At 50.9% G+C, this 25,242-nt stretch overlaps 1 protein-coding gene across 1 annotated transcript in view; it reads left to right on the plus strand.

The window, feature by feature from the left end:
- CACNA1B (calcium voltage-gated channel subunit alpha1 B) overlaps positions 1-25,242 on the plus strand; it is a 281,498-nt gene that overhangs the window by 73,974 nt on the left and 182,282 nt on the right. The gene's annotated exons all lie outside the window — the stretch shown is intronic.

The following is a 25,242-nucleotide window of genomic DNA, read 5'->3' on the forward strand; positions in this document are numbered from 1 at the left end:
ATCCCTTCAGTCCCTTCCAGCTCAGGATATTCTGTGGTTCTCTATTTCTCTGAGTCCATGCTGCACCAGTTGAGTTTCCCATCCCCTTTCAGCAAGTGGAGATCCTGTCCCCAACCAGGCAGTGATTTAATCCCAGGTTTTATTCCTCCCTGGCAGAACTGGGGCCACAGGGTGGGATTGTTGGGGGTCTGTGCAGGGCCAGGGGTGGCACTGGGTGATCCTTGGGGTACCTTCCACCTCAGGATATTCTGTGATTCCATGATGTTGTGTCAGTCACACCACACTGTTAAAAATCCAGAGCAGGCTTCAGCACTTGTGTCCAGCTCTGAATCCTGGGGAGCAGCAGGGTTTGCACCTGGAGCTGTGTCCTCTGCATTCAGCTTTTGAACTTGGAGCGTGGTTAATGCAGGGGGGATTGGAGAGGCAGCTGCTTCCCCCTTTCTCTTCATTCCCTCTGAAGAACAGGCGTGTAACGAGATCAGGCTGGGGTTTTTTCAGTGCAGCTGAGGCTCATTTCACGTGCTGAAGGCACCAGAATTCAAAAGAAATGCTTTTAATGTCTGAAAAAATGAAAATTAAATGAAATGCCTTTGGAGTACCAGAGGGAACAAGGCAAAGGCGCTGGTGAATGAAATCAAGTGTGTGATGACAGGGGAGAGGAGAAAAGGAGTGAAAACCAGGGAAAAGAACAGAGAAATAATATCTGCAGCCTGCATCCATGAAAGGTTTGGTTCCTGGATACTTTGAAATCAGGAGGAGTTAGAACATAAACACTGCTGTGGATCTGGTGCTCAGATTTTTGGCCTAATTTTGGTTGCTATCCATACTGCAGGTTTTTGCTCTGTTTTGGCAAGATGGGGAAGAATGAGCCCCCAGTGTTCCCATGGGGGGGTTGCAGCCTGGAAAAATCAGGGATGTCACTGCCACCCACCCATGGGGACAGGCCAAACTCTGTATCCCAGCTGGGTCTGCTGGAATGGAGGCATTTTTTCCTGGACCAGGATCTTAATTTGTAGCCAATAACTTAAAAAAACCCACCCAAAAAAAGAAGAAAAAAAAAAAAACCAAACCAAAAACCTACCAAACAAAATAATATTTCCGCAAAAACACACCAAAGATTCCCTCAGCCTCCCCCATTCTCATTAAGAGGTGTGATTAGAACTGATGTCAGTTTAAAAATTAAAACAATTATTGCAAATATTCTATAGAATTCATTAATCCTATTAACCTTGGGCAAAAAGTACTCACACAGGTTCAAAATCAGGGCAGAACCTGGAGTTTCCACCATGCCAAAAATATTTTGCAGTGTCAAAATCTCTCTTTGGAAAGCTGAAGTCAGAATTTTCCAAGGAGAAGGGCTTGTTTAGGTAGGGATAAAAATATTTTAATTTTGTTTTTAGAGTTTATTTCTGGCACGAGTCTTGATAAAATGAAAATAAACATGTTTTCAAAACAAGAACAAGTGTGTTTAACCCAATCAGACAGATTGTGACTGTTTTCCTAAATGAGCTTTTGCTAAGTTTGACCCCTTCCAGCAGGAAGTTTTGATATGATCAAATTGTCATTTTCTGTCAGAAAACCATTCTTCCAGAAAATCTGCAGCCACTTCCAATCAATATTTTACTTTCTTGTGCTCTGAACACCAGTGGGAATGAATGTCCTGTGGTGGTTCATGGTGATGTTTTCCCAGAGCCTACAGGGCTCCAGGAGAGCTGGAGAGGGACTGGGGACAAGGATGGAGGGACAGGACACAGGGAATGGCTCCCACTGCCAGAGGGCAGGGATGGGTGGGATATTGGGAATTAGGAATTGGTCCCTGGGAGGGTGGGCAGGCCCTGGCACAGGGTGTCCAGAGCAGCTGTGGCTGCCCCTGGATCCCTGGCAGTGCCCAAGGCCAGGCTGGACAGGGCTTGGAGCATCTTGGGATGGTGGGAGGTGTCCCTGCCGTGGCAGGGCTGGGGTGGGATGAGTTCTAAGATCTCTTCCAGCCCAGACCATTCCTGAATTCCAAGTGCTGCCTGTTGAGGTGATGGGAACATGAGGAAAGGGGAGCAGGAGGTCTGTGGGGAGCAGCAGAGCTCCCTCCATCCTCCCTCTGCCCAGGGATGCTCCGAGGAGCTGCAGCTGAGCTCGGGAGCAGAGGATCCAGGTGGGAGCCAGGTTTGAGTCCTTGCACGTGGAAGCAGTGTCTGGGTCCGTAGGAGCTCCTGTGCTTGCAGAATTCCCTTCCTGTCCTTGATCCTGAATTGCAGGAGGGTTATTGCTGCTGGCCTGGCTGTGTGCACACCCTGGCCCAGTTGCAGCCAGCTGGAGCCCAGCTCTGCCTCTGCCCCGCTGGGAGCCAGGCTGGGAAATCCCAGCAGGAGCTGCAGAGCCCAGGGGTGACAGCACTGCCTCCCTGCCTCTGTCCTCCCTGGGGGATGTCCTGGATGTGCTGGAGCCCCACAGGTGGCAGGGCCAGGCAGGCTCTCCCCTCCCCTTGAAGCCATCCCAATCCCAGCTCTTTCCTCAGGGAATAAAGTCCCCTGTGCATCCAAGCAATATTTGGATGCCTCTCTGTCACATTCATATTTTCTGGAAATCCCTTCACCCAGGATTTTTCTCCTGGGAAGCTGAGAAACCTCAGAGAAAAAGGAAAACAATAATTATCTGATCTTCTTCTCCTGTGTTGTGCTCATGTGGAATGTGTTTGCAGATTGTTTACCCACAGGTGATTGTTTCATTGGGTTCTGCTGTGAGTTGTTTTCACTCTTTGGCCAGTTAGGGCCAAGCTGTGTGAGGACTGGAGAGAGTCACCAGTTTTCATTATTATCTTTTTAGCCTTCTGTAAGTATCCTTTCTGTATTCTTTAGTATAGTTTAGTATTCTTTAATATAATATAGTATCATAAAATAATAAATTAGCCTTCTGAGAACATGGAGTCAGATTCATCATTCCTGCCTTGGTCGGGGCACCCCACAAATACAGTATCCCTGAGCCAGGTAGGGATCAGTCACTTCTCCCAGGTAGCTGGTGACAGGAAATGTTCTCAGTCTGCACCAGGGGAGCTTTGGGTTGGTACCAGGGAAAGGGAAAGCTCATCCAGCCCTGGTACAGCTGCCCAGAACACTGGTGGAATCTGATCCCTGGAGGGATTTAACTAATGTGTGGATGTGGCACTTGGGGACATGGGCAGTGGTGGCCTTGGTAGTGCTGTGGCAACAGGATTTGGTCTTAGAGGGTTTCTCCAACCTTAGGGATTCAATGGAATAAATCCCCAATGTTCTCTGCCTCCCCGGAGTGCTGGGGAAGCATCTCTTGAGATGGTGATGGGATGTAAAGTGATCTGGAAAGAGGATCAGCTTTGAGGGATTCTTATTCGATCCTTTAAAATCCTGTTTTGATTAAGGATAAAATACTTATTTTGATCCTGTTTTGCCTGAAATACCAAATCCAAGCTTGGCAACCTCCAAGCCAAAAGCAGGAACTTCCAAGGCTGGAGCTGAGCAGTGGGGGCTGTTTAAGCAGTGTTTAGGGAGGGGTAGGACAAATTATATAACTGCAAGAAAACACAGAGGATTTTTATTTTTTAAATATTTTTTTTATCTTCAAGCAATCACCAAATGGCAAATGAATTCCTGAAAGCTACTCTGTTTTCCCAGAGGGTCTCACAGGAAACATTCCCTCTCCCAGCAGTCCTCCTGCTCCCACCCATTGCCACCATGAATTCAGGAATTGTTCCACAACGTGAAAACCATGGGAGTTTGATGGTTTAACCATGGCCTTAACAGAGGCCTGAGCTCCTGTGCAGGCACTGAGGGGGGGTAAAACACTCCATGGAGAATTCTGCCTGCACCAGGGGGAACTGGCGTTCCAAGGGCAGCACAATCAGAACTTCCAAGAGGAAGGGCCTTTCCCAGGACACTGCAGTCCCAAAGCAGCACCCCCAGTGTGGAGATCCATCCCCTGGGGGGGCACATTGTCTGGGTTTGACAAGACAGATGTCTGCTAAGGAAGGCAGGAGCCTCCTGTGAAATGGAAAATGTAAACCCCCTCCCTCTGAATTATTATGATTTTGAAATTAAGGGGCTCTCAGGTAAAGATATGGGAATAGGAATAACAGCTCTTTACTAGGAAAACTAAAAATACAAATACAATAGTACAAATATAGAAAACAAACAACTCCCAGAGCAGGAGCTGACCCCTATTGAACACACACATATCTCCCAGCGCACATGATCACAGCTGAGCTAACTTCATTCCCCTGGGATAACAGGGATCCCAGTGCAGGTGTTCAGGCACCAGTTTGCAACTGGGAAGCTGTTGGAGTGTTCCACTTGTGTGCTGCAGCACCTTCTGACTGTCTCCAGGGTTACCCAATTATCCCAGTGGGGTCAAACCCAGAACCAGCTGGTTTCCTTCTAGTTTTTCTTCTGCTCCTGGTGGGTTTTGTGCCACCTTCTTTTAACTTCTCCTGCTTTTAGAGCAGCAATTGTGGTAAATATTGTGGTAAATTCCAGGGCTGGTCCCAGTTGGTGGCTGCAGCAGAGGCTGCTGCAGGATTTAAATGTGATTTTTGGGGTCACTTTTCCCATTGTCAGTGGGCACAGAGGAGTTGTTTCATTGCCCTTTCCCTGGGGACTCCTGAACTCCACAACTGAGCCAGCCAGGAAAACTTCATTCTTGGTTTTGGCTCTGGGAGCTGCAGGGTCAGCTGGGGCTGCAGGATGTTCTTCACCGTGTCCCAAATGCCACGTGCAGTAACACCAGGGCTGACTGGGAATGCTGTTACCTACAGGCACATGGGAACCCCTCAAAATGTTCTACAGATACTGACCCAGTCAGAAAATTGATGATGGAGCAGAACAACCTTATCCCAGTCTGGGAGATTCATTCCTGGTTTGGGTAGCCAGATTGGAGAGCTGAGGGATTTTTCTTGCAGGAACAAGATAAGAACATCTTGTCCTGTTTGAAGCCTCTTCCTGGCCTGGTTTGGTGTTTAACCAGCCAGAAGTGGGGGTGTCCTGCTTCAGGGGTGAGGCTGTAACTGCTTTGATAACCCCCTGATGGTTTGGGGGGATTTATGTCAGAGAGAACAGCTCCAGGGGAAGGGGTGCAACTTCCCCAGGAGCTTCTTGCAGCTCATGCTCAGAGCTTTTGGATCCAGGAGAGCAAACTTCAGAGCTGAGCTCTGCTGGATTTTAGGGCAGTGCTGCATTTTTAAAGAGGATCTGCTCATCAGCTGCTGGGAGCTTTGAATCCCTTCTGGGGGAGCAGCTCCTCTCCTCTCCTCTCCTCAGTTTCATCTTGACAGGAAAATTCATCCACAAACATTGGAGATTTATGTCCAAAAAGGAGGCAGAAGAGCCCTGTAACTTTATTTAAATAAAGGAAGAGGCCATGGGGCATTTCCCATGGAGTCTCTGAAGTTGTTAGAGGATGCAGCCTCCTTTTTATCCTAATTTCCTGGCCACATTTCCCTCTCTTTCCCCACTGTCTGAGGTACTTGAGAGGTTCAGACTTCCCAAATCACCTAATACAGACCCCCTTTTTAATATGTACACACATTTTTTTTTTCCTTGTATCTCTGTTTTTTTTCTCCAAATCCAGGGATTTAGCAGAGCCTTGGGTGAGGAACAGTCTGTGTCAATCAGTGGGATTCCTCTGTAATTTCTGGTTCCTTCCATTGCTTTTTTCACCTCCTAGTATCTGGATTTATCTACCAGCAGACCCAGTTTGTGTGGTATTCACATGCCCTCTCAACAGAGAGAAGCAGAGAAAAGAATTATCAAAATAATTCTTATCTCATTTGCTACTCCTGTGTTTTTGAACATGTGGAATGTGTTGGAAGATGATTTACTTGAAAGTGATTGCTAGATTGGATTCTGGTGGACATTGTTTATGTTAATTAGCCTATCAGGTCCAAGCTGTATTGACTGTCTGGTCAGCAGACAGTCGTGAGTTTTTCAGTTTAGTATAGTTCTTGTTAGTGAAATATAGTGTAAAATAGTTATAGTATAATAAAATAATTAACCTTCTGATATCATAGAGTTCTGTACATCATTCTTCCCTGCATCTAGAGTCATCATAAATCCAATAAGTTTGTGTGTGAAGACACCTCCCTCTCATTCCTTTCCCTCTGCCCTTCCTGAAGCCCTTTCAGGAGCAGAGCCCCGTCTCCCTACTCCCCCAGCCTAGCACAAGGAGCCCATTTTGGCAGCAGCGAGCCTAGGTGTGCTCCCCAGGGTGGGAAGTGTGGCCTCCTGTGCCAGAGTGCCAGGCTGGAGGTCCTGGGAAAACAGGGAGGACATCAGTGCTTAGCCCTCCTCTGGGTTTAGCCCCTCTCATCCCAACCCAAAATATCTGAGCTGAGGCTCAGCAAACATGGCTGAACCAATGGGATGTTCTTAAGGGTGCATTCCTCAGGGAAAGGTGCTCCAAAACATCACCCCATCAGCTGCAGGCTTGCTCTGAACACATATTTTCCCAACAAATCAAGCTCCTGATGAGCTGAACAGCAGAGAGGAAGCAGCTCCATGGAGAACCAGTGAAAAGGGAGGGATGAGAGCTGCCTGGGAGCTCCTGGAACAGCTTCTGCCCTTCTCGGAGCTGTTCCAGCTCTGCCCATCCCTGCAGGATGGACATGGGGTAGCCCTAGGCTTTGGGAGGGGTGGGAGCTGTGCTGGCAGCCCTGGTACATGGCACAGGGGATGCAGGGAGGGATTGTAACCTGGGGGAGCAGCTCCTCTCTTGGGCAGGAATTGTTCCCTGTGAGGGTGGGCAGCCCTGGCACAGGGTGCCCAGAGCAGCTGTGGCTGCCCCTGGATCCCTGGCAGTGCCCAAGGCCAGGCTGGACAGGGCTGGGAGCAGCCTGGGACAGTGGGAGATGTCCCTGCCATGGCAGGGGTGGAACAAAGAAGAGCAGAAGCAGCAGGATGGACATAGGGCAGCCCTGGGCTTTGGGAGGGATGGGAGCTGTGCTGTGCCCTGGTGCAGGGCACGGGGGATGCAGGGAGGGATTGCAGCCTGGGCCTGGGGCTGTGCCCCCAGGGAGGCTCCCAGTCCAGGATTTCCATTCAAGGGAAGGTTCAAGGCTGGGCTGAGCACTCCAGGGGCTTCCTGGTATCCCTCGATCCTGGCTTTTGGAGTTTGGCCTGATATTTTCCACTTCTGCTGAACAACCTGAGGAAAATCAGCTCAGCATGCTCGGTGGACCCGGGCACTTCTCTCATTACTTTTTCTCACAAGGTGTGAAAATCAGCTGTTGCTCCACTTTTCTAGCTTTATATATAAATTTTAAAGCTCATTTGTGCTGACTCATGGAGAATTAGCCAAGTTAAAGCACCATTTTGAACCACCTAATTGAGCAAACACTGAAAGGAAATGTTTGATTACTCCTTCAGCTCCTCATTTTTCCTGGCTGAGGCCATTTACTGTATTCAGCTCAAATTAACCAGCGCTTTTGGTTTCACTCCACATGCATTTTCCTTTGAGAAAGTATTTTCCAAAAGGAGTTTGCTCAGCTTTCTTCCATTCCCAGTGTTTAGAAGGAGAATAAAAATCAGATTTCTCATCCTCCCAGGGTGTTGAATGGGAATCTTGTGTTATTTAGGCTGCACACCAGTGCTTTTGTAAGGGATATTCTGTGTGTGGAGGGAAGATGCTGTAAAATATTATAAAGAGATTTTAGTTTCCTCAAGTTCACACACAAGCTGGGAATTTGCACGTGTGTGTGCTGGCAGCTCCTTTTTATGTGTGCCCTGAACGATTTTTATATAAATGAGACCTGTCTGGACATCTGGATGTTATTGGGAGCTGACTCTTAAATTTCTTTCTCCAGAAGATGAGTTTCCTGTATTGCAAATCGGAAGGCTAAACCTCACTGAGTTGGTTTTATGTGTGTTTAAATTTTAATGGAGATAATTACTGGGGAATAATTGACAGTCTTGCTCTGGTTTGACCTGTATCAATTAATTTGTTTTTCCCCTCAGTGGAAGAGGATGGGGCTCTCCACCATCTGAGGTAGAGAGTTTAAAAATAATTTTCCTGCTCCTTCTGATCTGCTGCTGTGATTTCAATGGGAAGAGAGGCCCTCTCTCTTTGTGATGGCTTTAATTGAAATCCACTCAGCACAGCAATGCTGCAGATCTCCAAAGATGCTGCACATACTGCACTGGGCAGGTTTTGTATTTATCAACTGGTTTGGGTTGGAAGGAGCTTAAAACTCACCTTGTTCCACCCCTGCCATGGCAGGGACACCTCCCACTGTCCCAGGCTGCTCCCAGCCCTGTCCAGCCTGGCCTTGGGCACTGCCAGGGATCCAGGGGCAGCCACAGCTGCTCTGGGCACCCTGTGCCAGGGCCTGCCCACCCTCCCAGGGAACAATTCCTAATTCCCAATCTCCCATCCATCCCTGCCCTCTGGCAGTGGAAGCCATTCCCTGTGTCCTGTCCCTCCATCCCCTGTTCCCAGTCCCTCTCCAGCTCTCCTGGAGCCCCTTCAGGTCCTTCAAGGGGCTCTGGGCTCTCCCTGGAATCTCTCCTCTCCTCTCCTCTCCTCTCCTCTCCTCTCCTCTCCTCTCCTCTCCTCCGAGCATCTCAGGTGCCTCCTCTGGATTCACTCCAGCTCCTTCCTGTGCCAGGAATTGTCCCCATGGTGTCACTCAGCCCTGGCAGTGCTCTCTGCCCCAGGGGTGGCTGCTGGGCAGGGTGGCCATGCCCTCATCCCCAGCCTGTACCACAGCCCATTCCCCTGGAATTCCCTGGCTCCCTCCCACAGCCTCTGGAGCTGCTCTGTGGGTCAGGCACAGACCCCAGAGTGAATTCAGCTGCTTCCAAACACGGGGTAACAAATGCCAGAGGGATTTCAGCGGTGCTGGGCTGCTCTGCAAGCCCAGGAGCTGGAGTTCTCATTAGCCCCATTAGATCTGGGAGTACTGCACATGGATTTCTGCCTTTTGTTCTCTTTTATGCCTTTTAAAGATGAAAAAGCTCCCTGAGATCCCAGCAGCCATTTGCCAGCCTGCTGGGAGGGAAAGTGTGTGATGTCCTGAGCTGATGTGTGCAGGGTTTGAGGCCATGTCCCCAAAGCCTTTCCCCTGCTGCCTTTGCAAGGCTCTCCTTGTTTTGGGGGGTCAGGAGGGCTGGGCAGTGGTGGGATCTGTGTGGGGACAAAAAGGGCTTTTTAAGGGCTTCTCCCAGATGAAGCAGAAAAATAGAATTTTTAGGGTGCCAGGGACTGACTAGAAGTGGCATCACCCCTCTGCCTCTCCTCAGGTGGCTCCCTGCCTTTTCCTGATCCCCAGCTGATTGCTGAGACATGGGATCACTTTTCTATGCCCTCAACCTCCTCGTGGTGGCCAGGAGAGAGGGGAGAGGCAGGGAGGGAGCCCTGGCTCCTCCTGGAGAGCAGGTCCCTGCCAAAGCCAGAGCCCGTTTGGGAGTGAAATAGGAGCAGGCACCAGCAGCTCCTCGTTAAATGCCATTTATAGCTGGGGCTGGAAGCTTTGGAGCAAAGGAAACTGCTGAAATGGGGGTTATAGAATTTTAAAGGGAATTTGGCACTTGGAGCTTGGAGGGGGAAGGCCAGCATGTGGCTCCTGGTGGAAATGCCATGGAGGTCACCTCACGCAGCCCCTTTCCATGATCCTCACCCTTCCTGGGTGCTCCTCTTCTCCTTGGGGGATATCCATGGAGGGAGCCTGAAAGATTAACTGGAATTTTGTTTAAAAATCCTTTTTGTTAAAAAATCCTAATTTTTTTTTGTCAAAATCCTCAGCTTTGAGGGTCTTTGAGGCTGGACTGAATGCTGTGCCCAGGCAGGGACAGTCCCTGCCTCGAGGAGCCCTGGTGCAGGGCTGCTTCTGAGCTCAGCTTGTTTCTTGTGCCTGAGGCTCTTAAAATCCTTGCTGGCACAGCTATTGGTGTCTTTCTGGATCCACTCCAGGGCAAAGGAGGTCCCCTGGGGCCAGGAGGGGCCAGTGCAGAGTCTCTGCAATTCACTGGAGTAAGAGAGGAGGTGGCTGTGGCCACCATGGTCCCGGGCTGACCTGTAAATATCAATATCATTTACCCAGGGGTGGATGGACTCAGTCTGAGAGGCCTTTTCCAACCTAAATGATTCTAGGATTCTGTATTTGGAGGTTTATACTGTGTTTAATTATTCATTTTTGTGTTACGGATGATCACGACAGGTCTTGGTTATCAGAGGTTAATCTCACTAAAGAACAGCTCAGCTTATTTATTCCAGTGGTGTCAGAGCAGTACAGAAATGGCAGCTTGGGATATCAGGATGACAAGATAGAATGGAGACACCTGATGTGGAGCAGGCTGGGAGTGTGGAAAGCAAGCCTCATCTTACCTGGGCAGGGATGGGAGATGTGGTGTGGGAGGAAGTTTGGATGATGGCTTTTGTGGCCGTGACTGTGGTTTTTGGGGGAATGTGGTTCCTGGTGCCAGGCTGGGGTGTGCAGAGTCTGAGGGCCGTGGGAACTGGAATTGAGAGCTGGTTCTGCTGCCTTAGGGCCTGTGGGTCTGAAGATTCAAACAGCAGCTTGGAGGGGTGAAAAGCTCTGTCCCAAGGGATCTTTTGTCCTAAGTCAAGAGATCCCTTGGGACAGAATTGCTGCTGGTCACTGTTCAGGGACGGTGTGTAGGTGTCAGAGGGGGTTTGGATGAATTTTTTGTGGCCATGAGCATTTTTGGAGGTGGGGACATGTTGTGCCTGGTACCAGGCTGGGGTGTGCAGAGTCTGAGGGGTCTGTGAGTAATTGAGAGCTGCTTCTGCTGCTGTAGGGCCTGTGGGCCTGAGAACAGGAACGGCAGCTTGGAGGGTGAGAGGCCTTGGGGCAGCCAAAACATCCCTTGGGACAGAATTCCTGTTCGTCACTGTGCTGGGATGGTGTGCAGGGAAGGTATGCAGGTGTCAGAGGGGGTTTGGATGAATTTTTTGTGGCCATGAGCATTTTTTGGGGGGGATATGTGGTGCCTGGTGACAGTTTGAGGGCAGGGGGAGCTGGAATTGAGAGCTGGTTCTTCTGCCTTCGGGCCTGTGGGTCTGAGGATTCAAAGAGCAGCCTGGAGGGTGAGAGGCCTTGGGGCACCCAAAGACTCCTTGGGACAGAATTGCTGCTGGTCACTGTGCAGGGATGGTGTGCAGGTGTCAGAGGGGGTTTGGATGAATTTTTTGTGGCCATGAGCATTTTTTGGGAGGGATATGTGGTGCCTGGTGCCACAAGATCAGAGGCTGAGGGCAGTGGGTCTGTGAGTAATTGAGAGATGGCTCTGCTGCCTTAGGGCCTGTGAGTCTGAGGATTGGAACAGCAGCCTGGAGGGGTGAAAAGCTTTGGGCCGGCCAAAAGAGATCCCATGGGACAGAACTGCTGCTGTCCAAGCCATTCCAGACTTCTCTGGTGGGCTGGGCACTCTCTTTCCTGCATTATTCAGAAGCATCAAAAGGCAAAACTATATTTTTATTTTAACATCTCCTCAGCCCTCCTGATGGTTTGGGAAGAGCCCAAAAGATCAGGATCCACGGGGCAGGTGCCTTGACAAAAATGTGAATTTGGGCATGTGCTGCTATGCTTTGGGCTGAATCCTGAGCCTGGCTCTGGGGTGGGACACAGGCACCAGCAGCTGCCAGGAGCTCAGATTTCCTCTCCCCTTCCTTCCTCCTCCTCTCAGCCTGGCTCTGCTGGCTCTCTCCACAGATGAGACAATTCTCTCTCGTGTTTCTAGCAAGGCTCTGGTTCCTGCTCCTGTGGCTGCAAACGCGAGCTGGAAACTTCATTATATGAAGAAAGCCCAAAGTCAGGTGGCAGAAGAGATAATTACCTTTCTAATATAATAATGCCAGGGCTGGTGAGCCTTTTATCTCACTCTGTGTTCCTCTGTACAATCACAGGCAGGGATTAAAATTTCCTGCGTTATTGCTTGCCTGTGGCAGCCAGGGCTGTTTTCTCTGTGCTTGGAGGGGATTTCAGGTTAAAGGGAAAGAGGAGGATTGGGCATGAGGAAGGAGCAGGGGGAGAAGCTCTTTGTGTTTTTAAGCAGCTGGGAGGGAGATGCAGCAGCCTGTGAGCAGGATGGGTTTTGGAGTGGTCCCATCCGATGGGAATGGGGCAGCAAAGGAGGAGGAAAACAGAAGGCAGAGATTCAGGGGAAAGCCTGGGGTTGGGATTGGGTCTTGGCTGGGCTTTGTGGTTCTGTTCAGGACTTCAGTGCATCTCCATTTCCCAAAGGGAATCTGTTCTCTGTGCTGTGGGAAGAGCTGACAGCCACCTCCCTTTAGTAGCACCAAAGTATTTCCGATTGCTTTCACCCCCTTGGGAGCACAAAACTCCATCCCTGGGAGCTTCCTGGGGTGCTGTGCCCTCATTTTCCCCACCCTGGTCCCACCTGGGCAGGGACTGGTGAGTGCCTCCTGCATCCAGCCCTTGGTTATTCCCAGTATTCCCTCTTGGCTGATCCCTACAAATGCTGATGGTGTGGGAGGCATCTCCTTATTCTTCTCCCACCAGGAAAATCCCATGGCTGATTTACTCTGAGCAACGAGGTGCTTTTCCTGGCTGTCCCCTCTCCCTGGGGAGGGAGGGGGTTCTGGACAGCTGCTGGAATTACAGAGCACTGCAAAGGTCAGAGCAGTCCCATTTGCTTTGAGCTTTTGCAGAACATTAAAGCCGTTAAAATTCTGCTGCCTCATTCGTGTAACAAGGGAGACAAGAGGAGAGAGAGGAAAATGAAAGGGAAAAAACTCTTCCCTCCTGCAAGTGGGACAGGGAAAAGCTGCAGGTTTAACTCCAGCGTTCAGCTGTGGCTTGTAGGGGTTTGATGTAGCTGCGTGTGCAGATTCAGCCTCTCCTTTCTGTGCAAAGCAGTTACAAATCCTGCTCCAGGGCACTCATTACTTTAATGAGTTTGGTGCCTTCAGTTTTCTCCTCAGTTTGGGTTCCTCAGCTTTGTCTTTGGCAGAGCTTGTGCTCAGAATCCAGGAGGTGCTGCGGATGCGGAGACATCCATCCTGGCAGGTCTATTTGTGGGATTTTAGCTGGAACAAGGGCATGGGAGGATGAGTTCTGGCTCAGGGGAGGTGCTGAGGGCTGGGACAGTAAAGTCCAGGATATTCCAGGATTCAGTATCCCTTGTGGAAGAGGATAGGGTGCCTTGGGCAGGGTGGGACAACAGTGATGGGCACTGACTGGGTGTCCCACTGCCAGGAAGCAGCAGCTGAGTTAAAGGAAAGGGGGGAGATGTGTCCCTTAAAACCTGCTCATTCCATCTGAGCAGCTCCAGCACAGGTTTGGGGAACTTCCAGGATAAAATGTTCTTTTTATTTTGTTTTCCCTGAAGAAAGACTGTCTCTGAGATAAAATGCAAATCCTGGTTCCAGCCCAGCCTGTAACTTTTGTCACCTGCAAACCCCAGGTGTCAGCTTTGTCCCTCCAGCTCTTGGCAAAGCCGTGGCATTGATGGTACTTGGCACCCTCCAGCCTCCCTCCTCTCTGTTCCCTCCTTTTCTCTCCCCCCTCTCACAGCCTGACCTTCCTCCTTTGCTGGAGCTATGCATCCTGCACATCCCCAGGACCTGCTCCAGGAGAAAGAGGGGTCTTGCCAAGTCTCTCTGGGGTGGATCCTGCTTGATCTCATTGATTTATTCCCCACCCACCCTTGATCCAACCTCCCTGGAGCCTCTTCCCTTTCTCAGTGTTTGCATCTGGCTGAGCCTTCCCTTCCCTTCCCCTTCCCCTTTCCCTTCCCCCCAGGCTCTGGGGGAATGTGACAAGGGAAGGGCCACCATAAATCCATCACTTTTCCATGAGCTGAAGGAGTTCCCTCTCCTGCCAAAAGTGTGATGTGCTGGAGGCTGCTGTGACAAGCAGTAAATACCACAGTGCCATCAGTCATGGAGCTGTCACAGCTGAAAGGTGAGTGGGATTCCCTGAGCCAGGAGAAAGGGAGTGGCAGTGGTGGCTCGGGACTCCTCAGGAGGGTCCTGCTGTCCCCACCTCTCCTTGTGGCTCTGAAGGTGAGCTGAAAGCACCAAACTGTCTCCATCTCAAATTCTCAGACCTCAAACCCCACCCCAATGGGAAGGGGTGATGAGACAATGTAGGGCGACAGTTTTTCCCTCCAGGTTTGCAGGATGGTCACCCAGAAATCCACGTTTTTCCTTACTGAGAAATAGTGGAGCAATAATCCTCATTCCAAAAATTTTTGGTTTAGAAAGTAGAGATTCCCCCTGGGAGGTTTCAGCCTGATTTTAAGTGGAAATGCTGCTTTCAGCCTGCTTTACAATATTGCTGCAGTTAAAAGCAACCAAATAAAAATAAAATCTGAAGTCATATTTAACTTAAAGCGAAACCAAATGTTTTGTTATTTCCCACTGGAAAACTGAAATTGATGTTTCCCTGAAAACAAACATTTTTGGTGGGAAAAAAGGACTTTCTTCAGCTTTCTTTGAGTGCTTTTTCTAAGAACAAGCAACACTTCTTGGTTTGCTGGAATTACTGCCACAGAGATGTCACTTACTGAGTGACCTGGAAGGTCACTTGGGAAGGGGTTGGAATGAAATGAGCTTTAAGGTCCTTTCCAACCCACAGCAATCTATGAAAGAGAGGAAATTTAGGTGGGATATTGGGAATTAGGAATTGGTCCCTGGGAGGGTGGGCAGGCCCTGGCACAGGGTGCCCAGAGCAGCTGTGGCTGCCCCTGGATCCCTGGCAGTGCCCAAGGCCAGGCTGGACAGGGCTGGGAGCAGCCTGGGACAATGGGAGGTGTCCCTGCCCATGGAATGAGCTGGACTTTAACGTTCCTTCCAACACAAACCCTTCTGGAATTCAGTGTTTCCTTTTGCATTTTGCCAGGGCAGCTGCCAGTGCTGGACTGGAGGCTGCAGTGCTCTGTCTCTGTTTGGTGCGGTTCCCCTCAGAGCCTGGGCACGATGGCAGTGTCCCTGTGCTGGCCACTGGCCTGAGCTCTGACCTGCTCCAGGGAATCTGGGGAAAACAATCAGACAGGCACAAAGCAGAACTTTGAGAGTTGTGAAGGCCCCTCAGCAAGCTGGAGGGAAGGAGTTGAATTTTTGTGGGACTTGACTGTTTTTGGGAGCTGGTGTCTCCCCAGCTCTCCCTCCTCATCCCAGCCCCTGCCCTGCGGCCGGATGGAGGAATTACCAGTTGTGCCATCTGATATTCCTTCCACCTCTGCTGATATATTTATTTTGCTTTGCAAGGCAGCAGTTCAGGGAGCCCCCTGTGCTCACAGAAAGCCCTCTCCAACCCTTCCTTTGTCCAAGGGACTTGCCCCACACAGCATTCCCAAGAATTTCCCAGATGAAGAATTCCCCAGATAAATTTCCCCCGATGGACTGGGGGGGACAGCGCGGTGCCCCCAGTGCCCCCTGGCAGGCGCAGCCCACCGGGCACACCTGGAGCTGCTCCATCCTCCGCTGCTGTTTCCAGGGCTACGGGCGGAGGGAAAGGCTCCGGATCCCGGGCGGAGGGAAGGAGATGACTCTGCAAATGTCAGAATCGCTTACTCTGGAAACCACGCTGAGTCCTCCCGCACCTTCCCGGCTCGGAGCTTAGCGCTGTCTAGACGACGGTCTGCTCCTGCAAAGCCCAATTATCATAATGGCAAGCGGCTGGAAAAGCGCTGCCAGCTCCTTCCCTGCCCGCCGTGCGCGGCTGCAGCCCCAGGGATGCCCCTCTGGGGCAGTTTTGTGCTCGGAGAGCAGAGTCGGCTGGGTTTGTGGAGAGGGACTGATGCAGACTGGAGCTGGGCACTCCCACCCACCTGAGATTTAAACCCAGTCAAACACTAAGCGTCTTCTCCCTAAAAAGCCCAGTTTAAGCAAGACCAATGTGTTTTAGAGTGGAAAACACAGTGTATTTTAATTTTAGAGTGGAAAATGCAGGGTATTTTAGAGAGGAAACAGCAACATGGAGTGGAACAGTGACTTGTCTCACAGACGATTAAACTGAGATTTAAACCCAGTCAAACACGAAGCATGTCCTCCCTAAAAATCCCAGTTTAAGCAAGACCAGGGTATTTTAGAGCGGAAAACATAGTGTATTTTAATAGTATGTTAATTTTAGAGTGGAAAATGCAGTGTATTTTAATAATATTTTAATTTTAGGGTGGAAAATGCAGTGTATTTTAGAGAGGAAACAGCAATATGGAGTGGAACCGTGACTTGTCTCACAGACGATTAAACTCATCAGGTCTTACAGCCCTCCTTGCTGAACCCAGCCTGCACATTTAGGACCCCAGGGACTGCCAGCACTACTCTGGGTTTCTTTTCCCTGCTTGTGCTCTCCTCTGTTGGCTGTAGAGCTAAGCCTGGGCTGATTTAGCTCTGAACACAACACTTAACTCGACTGACGAAGAGCTGGGGGGGTTTCTGGACCATTTCACAGCAATGGGCTGCATCAACAGCGAGCATCTGATGCTGTTGGCCGGCATCCCAAAGCCCTCAGCGTGATGTTCTCCTCGTCACAAAGCTCTGTGGGCCATGGGCTGCTCCTCTACTGCAGCTGCCTGAGAAAACCCCCATGGACCTCTCTCTCTCCTGCTCCATAAATTCAGGTTTGAATTTGTGATGAGAGGAGAAGTGGCTGCAGCACATCAGCAGCAGGAGCACACCCGGGGTTATCTCTGCTGTGTTCCTGAGTTTCAGGTGGCTGCTGCACTTGGAAAAACCTCCCTGCCTGGCTTTGAAATCTTGGGAAACTGCAGCTTCCATCTCTGCCCCATGGGACTGCTCTGGAGATTTGGAAAACACAAACATTTGCTGCTGTGCTGGGAGCTGGGATGGCAGATTTCTGCCCACAGCATGGATTTTTTTAAGGGCTGGAATGTACAGCCCACAAATGTGGAGTTTATGATGAAAATGCTGCCAGACTTTTATCTGCAGCAATTCCAGGCTTGGTAACAGCTCAGTGGAGAGCGGGAGCCTCTGTTATCTGAACAGCCAATTAATTGAAGCACATACCCCTCTCCTGCTATAAAGATGTCACTTCCCTGTGCCAGTGACATCGCTCTGGCCCCTGAGGTGCCACCTGCCCATTGCATTGTCCCATTCATTTGCTGGAACAGGAGCTCAGGGAGATTTGGAGCCCCTCCCCTGGAGGTATCCAAACCCCTCCAGACACAGTCCTGGGTGACAGCTCCAGGGACCCTGCTGGGCAGGAGGTGGGACTGGATTTGGGAATGTTACAGGCTGGAAGGGAACTTAAAGCTCAAGTAGTGCCACCCTTGCCGTGGCAGGGAGACCTCCCACTGTCCCAGGCTGCTCCCAGCCCTGTCCAGCCTGGCCTTGGGCACTGCCAGGGATCCAGGGGCAGCCATAGCTGCTCTGGGCACCCTGTGCCAGGGCCTGCCCACCCTCACAGGGAACAATTCCTTCATCTCTCTCTCTACATTTCCCCTCTTTCAGATGTTGTTTGATGACCTCCAGTGGTCCCTTCCAGCTTGAGCCACTTTGTCATTCTGTGGTTGCTGCCCAGGGAGGTCTGTGAGCCCCTGCTGGCTTTGGGAAGGGGATGATGCTGCTGTGCTGTGGGAGAAGGAATGGGGAAGGTGGAGAAAAATGGGGTGGAAAAGGAGGAAAGGAGGAGAGGCAAGCCAATGCCCAGGGAGAGTGCTGTGTTGGTGCTGAGGGGATCCTTGGGGTCATTGCAAGTGGCCTTGGGGCACACAGAAGCCGTACTGGGATCTCTGAATATCTGGGTTCTGGCCCATGTTCAACTGGTGCCTCGAGTTCTTTAGGTTTCCTTGATTTCCTAGATTTCTCCTCCCACTCTCTTTATCCAAAAACTTTTGTGGTTTTGGAATCCTATGCAAAGTAGTGGAGCACTACTGCTGCCCTACAGATGCTTTGTCATGTCCCACAGGTTATAAATTCATCCCAACATCCTCCTCTTGCTGCACATGTGGCAGCCTGGGCCTGTAAGCACAGCTGGATCCCTCTTCCCCCAGCTCTGCCAGTGGAGAGTGGTGTGATAGGAGCTGCACTCCACTCCAAAAAAGCAAGAACAAGGGTTAAAACCACCAAAATAAAATTTGTTTGAGCTGTTGAATTGGTGCAGGCTCTGTTTGAATGGGGGTGGGGAGAAAATTCACCTCACCACCCATCTGGACCATGTTTTTGGGCTCGTGGTGGGGTGGTGCAGGAGCAGGGGTTGGACAGGATGATCCTTGTGCCCTCCTTACAGCTCAGGATATTCTGGGATTTTATGATCCTATGAACTCCCCAGCCACAGGCTGCCCCTGGATCCCTGGCAGTGCCCAAAGCCAGGCTGGACAGGGCTTGGAGCAGCCTGGGACAGTGGGAGGTGTCCCTGCCATGGCAGGGGTGGCACTGGATGAGTTTTAAGGTCCCTTCCAACCTTGCAGGCTGTGGTTCTTGCAGCTGCGTGCAGCCAGAAGAGACTTTTTAATTAAAGAATTGAATTTTCTGGGCTGGCGATCCCCAGCAGGGCCTGTGGGGGTGTGAAGGATCTCCTGTGGTGGTGGCAGACCCAGCTCCTGGAGGCAGCACCCACCTGGAACTGCCCTGCACCTTCTCAGCTGCAGAACTTGACTTTTATCTACAAAAAACAGGGGGGAAAAAAAGGGATTTATTTGCCACATTCATGAAATACTGCTCCCCAGGCACTCAGCATGGGAGCTGTCATGGCTAAATTATCCTAAAAAACAGAAGGGGGGAGTTACAATTTCTGGTTTTGATGCTGAAGGAATAAATTCTGACTTTTCCCTGTCCACAGCCCAGCTTGCAACAGGTTTAGAGCACGGTACAGATGGCTATGAAATTATTGCCAACAGCTACTCATTATATTAGATAAGGCCCTGGGTTTATTTAGGAGAAGCAGATGGAGGGAATACACAATATTTTAGATGTCTTGGCAAACTGTGTTTTCCTTAGAACAACACTGCATGTTTGGTGTGAGAGTTCTGGCCAAAAATAAAACAACAAAACAGGGAAAGCGGAATAATTATATCCCTTGAGGGGCAATAAGGTGTGTATTAAAAAAAGAAATATTACAGCGCAAGTCAGATTAGGAGATCTGAGGCCTTATTTTAATCCTTGTGGCAAGAGGAGAATTTCTGTTTTTACTTGAAATTCTGTATTTTTGTGGCTTGTGGAGAAAGCTTGAAAACCTGACCCCAGCTGCCTCCAAAAGCTGAGGGATCACAAGGCAAAGAGACAGTTTACATGTTATTTTTTTTTAAGGATCTCCTGAATTTTAGTCCAGCCTTGTTGATTTAGGGGCTGCCTCCCTGTGTGAGCACTGGCACCCCGGGATGGCTGAGGGAGGGGCAGGTGGAAAAATGCTTGGATTTGGGATCTCTGGGGCAGCAGGTTGGGACAGGAGGTGTTGGAGGAATATCAAATCTGTGCCTTCTTGGGCATTCATTGCGAAAGGCTCCCCAGAGACCTCTCCCAGTAGAGACAAAGGGTCCTGTGGCTCAGAAGCAGCTCCCTCCCCAGGGCAAACACGTGGAGAGGTGCCTGGTGCCATCCCAGGCTTTGCTTTCTCCAGGAATTGCTGTTGGAGGAGTTTCCTTTGGGGACCCTGCCAGGAATGGGTGGAGCGCAGCTCTCTTCTCTTGTTGAACCCCACTGCAGCTCCCCTCCCTTGCCCCCAGCTGTTCTGGGAAGGCCCAGGGGGCAGCTGGAGGGAGGGTGTTGGTGATGCCCTCAGCTGATGCCCTCAGAGTGGTTCCTCGGAGCCCCTGAGGAGTGATTGGAGCCATTCAGCATCCACAGGGGGACAGGAACAAACCCTGCTCCTGCCTCGGCCCCTCTGGAGCCTGGGGTTGGTTTCTATCTGTGGTTGAAGAAGTCATCCCTGGATGTCCCATGTCCCTCCCTGGGTGTCCCATGTCCCTCCTGAGTGTCCCATGTGTCCCCACAGGCCCATGCAGGGTGAGCACCCTGAGGCAGGAGCAGAGGTGCTGGGGTGCTGAGGGCAGCAGGCAGCCCTGTTTTGCTGATATTTGTGATGTTACAGGAAAGCAAGGCCAGGAATGTTTGACATCCTGCTGAAGTTCTCCACCTTGGCTGAGTCCTGGTGGGTTTGGGGCTCTCACTGGTGAAGGGCACACTCCCAGGTGTGGGGATGCTGATGATCCATTTTGGCCACTCCTCCTGCTCTGGCTGTGCCCTGATGCTGGGGAGACAGCAGCAAACAGTGCAAATGTGGCAGCAGGAATCACCTCCCTGGCCACAAATGCTTTCCCATTTATTTTATGGATGTTTTTGGCTCTCATGCTGCATGAGTGTTGATCTTTTCCCATTATCTGCCCACCCCAGCAGTGATTTGGGGTGGGGGGCTGCACTGGGACATCCCCCACCCCTCCAGAGTCCATTGCTTGCTTCAGCTGTGGCTGGGTGGAGAAAACCCCACACTGCAGTGTGGCAGCAGCTCTATGGCCACAGAGAGAAACACAAGTGTCCCAGCATTTCTGGGAAAGGCTGTGAGATCAGAGAAAAGAATGAGAAACAATTCTCATCTTAACCTGCTGCACCTGTTGTTGTTCACATGTGGAATGTGTTATGGAGATTTGTTTATCAAAGGGTGGTTTCTTAACTGGCCACTGGTGATGGTGTTTGGACTGGAGGACCAATTATGTCCAGGTGTATCATAACTGTCTATAAAAGCAATGGGTTTCTTAATAAAGATTATTAATCAGCTTTCTGTGAAATACATGGAGTCTATGCTAATTATTACCCAGCTGGGGGCTGCTTGCCGTGATGGTGCAGGGACCCAAAAAGAGTCTCCGACCACGAGGTGTCCTTTCCCTCCTGGCTGATGTGCCCAGCACTGACAGGGGGTTTTCCTTCCCCTCTGGGGCTGCTGCTCCCATCCCTCTCCTGGCCCAGTGGGGAAGGCTGAGCTCGTCTTCCCACCCGTTTTGTTTTGCTTTTCCAGCACTGATGGGATGTGATAGCGCTGACATTTCCTGCCCAGCTCAGAGGCAGCTCCTCCTGGGGGCTGGCCAGGTGCAGAGGGTGCGGTGGCTGTTCCTCCAAATAACACAGCCCTCGTCACAGCTCCCAGGGCAGCCTGGCAAGGAGCTTCTCCTCCGTGCTCCTGGAGAGGAGGGTTGGGATGTGTTCTGGTGACTCAGAGCTCTCTCCTCCTGCAGTCTGTGCTGCCCTGTTAGCCCACCTGGCAGGAAAATCCATCCCCCATCCACCCACCAGCTGGCCTGTGCCCTTTGCTTTGTGCTTGCAGCTCGTGGAGAGCACAGCCCTGCTCCTCCAGCATTCCTGGCACAGCTCTGAAGGGCAGGGTTTGGTTTGGGTGACGTTTTTCACTCACACAGGGCTCAGGAGTTTGTATTTTTTGGGAAAATGGCAGCATTAAATCAAGGCAAAACTATTTGCAGGCTTGACAAGAATTGCTTCCACTAAAAAGGAAAATGTATTTAAAGCTGGGAATGCTTCATTTTAGAACTTGACAAATGAAACAATCCCCAAATGTTGTTCTGTTGCTCTCTCATTTACATGCCTTAAAGTAAAAATACTTGAAACGTTTTGCTGATCCTGAAATTCCCCTTGGAGAATCTTGTCTGCTACTGAGACAAAACCCTTCATGTCTTGACCATGGGGTGGGTGACACCAGAACTCTTCAGGAAATGCTTTCTGCTCCCAGCTCCTGTCCTTGGGACCTCTGCAATGACATTCTGGGATGGCCATTCCCAAGGACAGCCAGCAGCACCTCTCCTCTGTGCTGTTAGTGGGTGAGGCTCAAGGTCTGACCTACTTTCTGAGCCCCAGTGAAGTGCAGGGTGCTTTTAACTCCTCTGCACTCCGTTTTCCCAGCAGGAGCTCCCTGGGATGTTTTTGGCTGTGTGCATTTTCCTGCCAGCTGTCAGTGCTGATTGCAAACGAGCCTCCTTTGCCACTCTGCAGTGCTGCATGTCCCTGTCTCTCCTGCTTAGCAGCAACAAGAACTTCTTTGAGCAGCTGCCTCATCATCAGAACATCTTCCTTCATCCTGGGCACAATCCAAGCACTGCAAATCCTCCTTTGGTGGATTTGAGTGGCCCTCCCTGCCCGGCTGCCCTGGCTGGCTGTGACAGAGGAGGGGCTGGCTCCAGACACTCTCCCTCCCCAGCTTCTCCCTGGGGCCTGGCTCAGGAATTATACTCACAAAAGTGAGTTTCAGGTGCTTTGGGGAGAGGATTCTACTCCTGCTTTGCTCTGTCTCCCCCCAGGACCTGGGAGCGTTTCTGCCATGCAGAGGAGGAGGGAGTTTGTGTTCACATCTGGGCACTGCTGGAGGCTGGTGGTGAATTTAATGCTGCCTCAGAGATGCACCTGTTTGGGGTGAGACCAGGGAATCACAGAATCCCAGAACAGCTGGGTTGGGAAGGGACCTCTGGAGATCATCCAGGCCAACCCCCTGCCAAGGCAGGGTCACCTAGGGCAGGTGACACAGGGATGTGTCCAGGAGGGTTTGGGATGTCTCTGGAGAGGGAGAGTCCACACCCTCCCTGGGCAGCTGTTCCAGCACTCTGCTACCCTCAGGGGAAGAATTTCTTCCTCTTGTTGATGTGGAACTTGTTGTGTCTTAGTTTATGGCCATTGCTCCTCATCCTGTCACTGAACAGAGTCTGGCACCATGCTCTGACACCCCTTGGAGGCATTTTATGGATTGAGGGGATCCCCTCTGAATCTCCTCCTGTGGAGGGGCTGGTTGTTCCTCTGAAACCCTTTGCTGCCAAATATTGTTATTTCCTGGGTGTATTTTACTTTGCCCTCTGTTCCCTTCATGTTGGAGCTAAGGAGAGGTTTATCCCTTGATGGATACAATCCATCTGGGGACAAACACGTTTATGTGAGCACGGGGATCAGCTTGAGGCGCTCTGCTGGGAGGAAAGGGTGGGGTCTGTCCCTTGTGCTGTCCATGTGGAGGTCAGGATCAGATGGAATAGGCAGGCTCTGCTGGGATGCTGAGGCCTGGTGTTGGTGATCCAAAGGAGAGGCAGAGACCTGCCAAGCCAGGCCCTTTGTGTGGCAGGGACAGGACAGCTGGTGGGGAGTCACCAGCGCCAAGTGACAGAGCACCAGCTGAACTTGGCACTGCCATAAATTAAATGCCGCAATTAGCACCTCACATCCACTTATCAGCCCAGGCCTGGGCTCCACTCTGTGCCTTTGGGAGTCAAGATAAAGCTCACAGGCCGTGAAATCAAACTTGGTGGAAAAGGGCACCTTTCCAACCTCTCTGATCACCGCGTGTCCCCGCTCAGGGCTGTGGCACTGCCAGCACTGCCACCACAGGCCTGGCACGAGCCAGCTGGGCAGAGTGACAGCCACATCCCTGGGCATGGCCACGGGCACACCTTGGCTGGGTGCCCATGCTGCCCTCAGGTCCTGGCTGGGGCAATCCGCCAGGCCACATCCCACAGTGACACCAAGCAGTGTCCCCAGGCTGCGTGCGGGTGGCACAAGGGTGACAACGGCTGGTGCTGCTGTGCCCTGAGGTGATGCCTTGTGAAGGCTGCCCTAGAACAGAGACTGGACAGAGCTACAGACTTAAAGCAGGGATTTATTAAAGGGGCTCTGAGCAGACAGAGTCCCCAGGACACTCCCTGTACCTCCTGCAGCCCTCACTGGATGCAGCTGGGGGGTTTCTCCCTTGGCCGTGGGCTTCATCCTCTCCAAACCTTCGTGATCCACTGGGAACCTTCAGGGAAACAGGGCTGGGGTGCCCTGGTGGCACAAAGGGCCAGAGGGTGTGGCACCTCCAGGTGCTGCCTGTCTGCTGGAGTTCAGGGCCAGAAGGGTGCAATGTTTGTTTTTCGAATTCTTTCTCCAGCCTGTGGGTAGCAGAGGAGACATTGGGAAGGACAGAGGTGACAGTCAGCCTGCAGGAGACCCACAGAGCGGGAAACACCTTAAACTACTCAGCCAATCTTCATGAAGTTAGTTCTTTTGGGTTTCCCACTGGATTCCATTTCCAGGCATCACTGGGGCTTGTTAACCATTGGTGCTCAAAGTCAGGTTTAGGGAATGGGAATGCTCAATGTCAGGTTTAGGGAATGGGGGAGCTCAAAGTCAGGTTTAGGGAATGGGGGGGCTCCAAGTCAGGTTTAGGGAATGGGAAAGCTCAAAGTCAAGTTTAGGGAATGGGGATGATTTACCAGAGTTTTCTCTCTCTCAGAGGTTTTGGGGTTATTTCTAGGGCTAGAATTTATAAAAATTAGCAAGGTTACATTAAAATACCCACAAGTTATTCCAGTGATTCCTCCTCAGCAGTGGCACCAGTGTTATCCAGTGGTGAGATCCCATGGGAAGCATTAATGGCTCTCAGACAAGGTAGGGATCATCCTGAGGAACAGGATTTGCTTTTCCCCACTCCAATCCTCAGGATTTGGAGCACTGGGGCTAAACCTGAAGAAATTCCAAGGCATTTTCCTTGCTCAGGGCTTCACTAAGGATGTTCATCCCCATGTCTGGCAGCTGGGTCTTGCTGAACCAGAACAAATCAATCCTGAGCTCCCAGCCCCTTACAGGAAGGGATTGCTAATTATTTATGGTATCAGAACATTCAGGGAAGGAACTTTCCCTTCATTCTCTGCTTTCTTTTATACTCAGAGGAACAAGCTGCTTTCATAATTTATTCCAGGCGTTGCTGGAATAAAAGTTATCAAGCATTTATCCCACAGCTGGGCTGTCTCTGGGAAGAGCTGTCAGTCAGGGCTCGTTACTGGAGGAGAGAGAGAGAAAAGCAGCATTTAACCAAGTGATGGTGAAATTGGGGAGTGAATGCCACTGTCCTGAGCCCCCAGGGATGGCAGAGTGGTGCCCAGGTCCTCCTGAGCAGCACAAAAATAAGAAAGGTTTGAGAATTGGCCATCACAAAAAAAGACAACTTCCACGGAGGGACTGATTTTTTTACACTTAAACCCTTGGAAGTGCAATCCAAGGCAACATCCCAAACATATCCAATCTCTGTGTTTCTGTGCAACCCACTGAGACACAGAAATGGCAGCAGATCGAGCCATTTATCACCTAAAATCTGATTTTTTTTTCTTGTTGTTTTTGCTTTTCCCAACTGATTTCCTCTTCTGGCACCGGGTCCCCCACCACCTCTGCTTTGTTCTCAGCTGTTGGCTGTGCAGCCAGGGATGCTCCAGCAGGAGTTTGGGATGTGCCTGTCAGCTGGCTCCTTTGATCTCCCCATTTCTCTTCTTTTTAAGGATGATTTCCCACTCCTCCTGACCTAACTCGCAGTGGCTTTTATGAGCT

The sequence above is a fragment of the Pyrgilauda ruficollis genome, unplaced genomic scaffold, assembly GCF_017590135.1.
Source record: "Pyrgilauda ruficollis isolate IOZ18807 unplaced genomic scaffold, ASM1759013v1 scaffold34, whole genome shotgun sequence".
In the NCBI taxonomy this organism is placed as follows: Eukaryota; Metazoa; Chordata; class Aves; order Passeriformes; family Passeridae; genus Pyrgilauda; species Pyrgilauda ruficollis.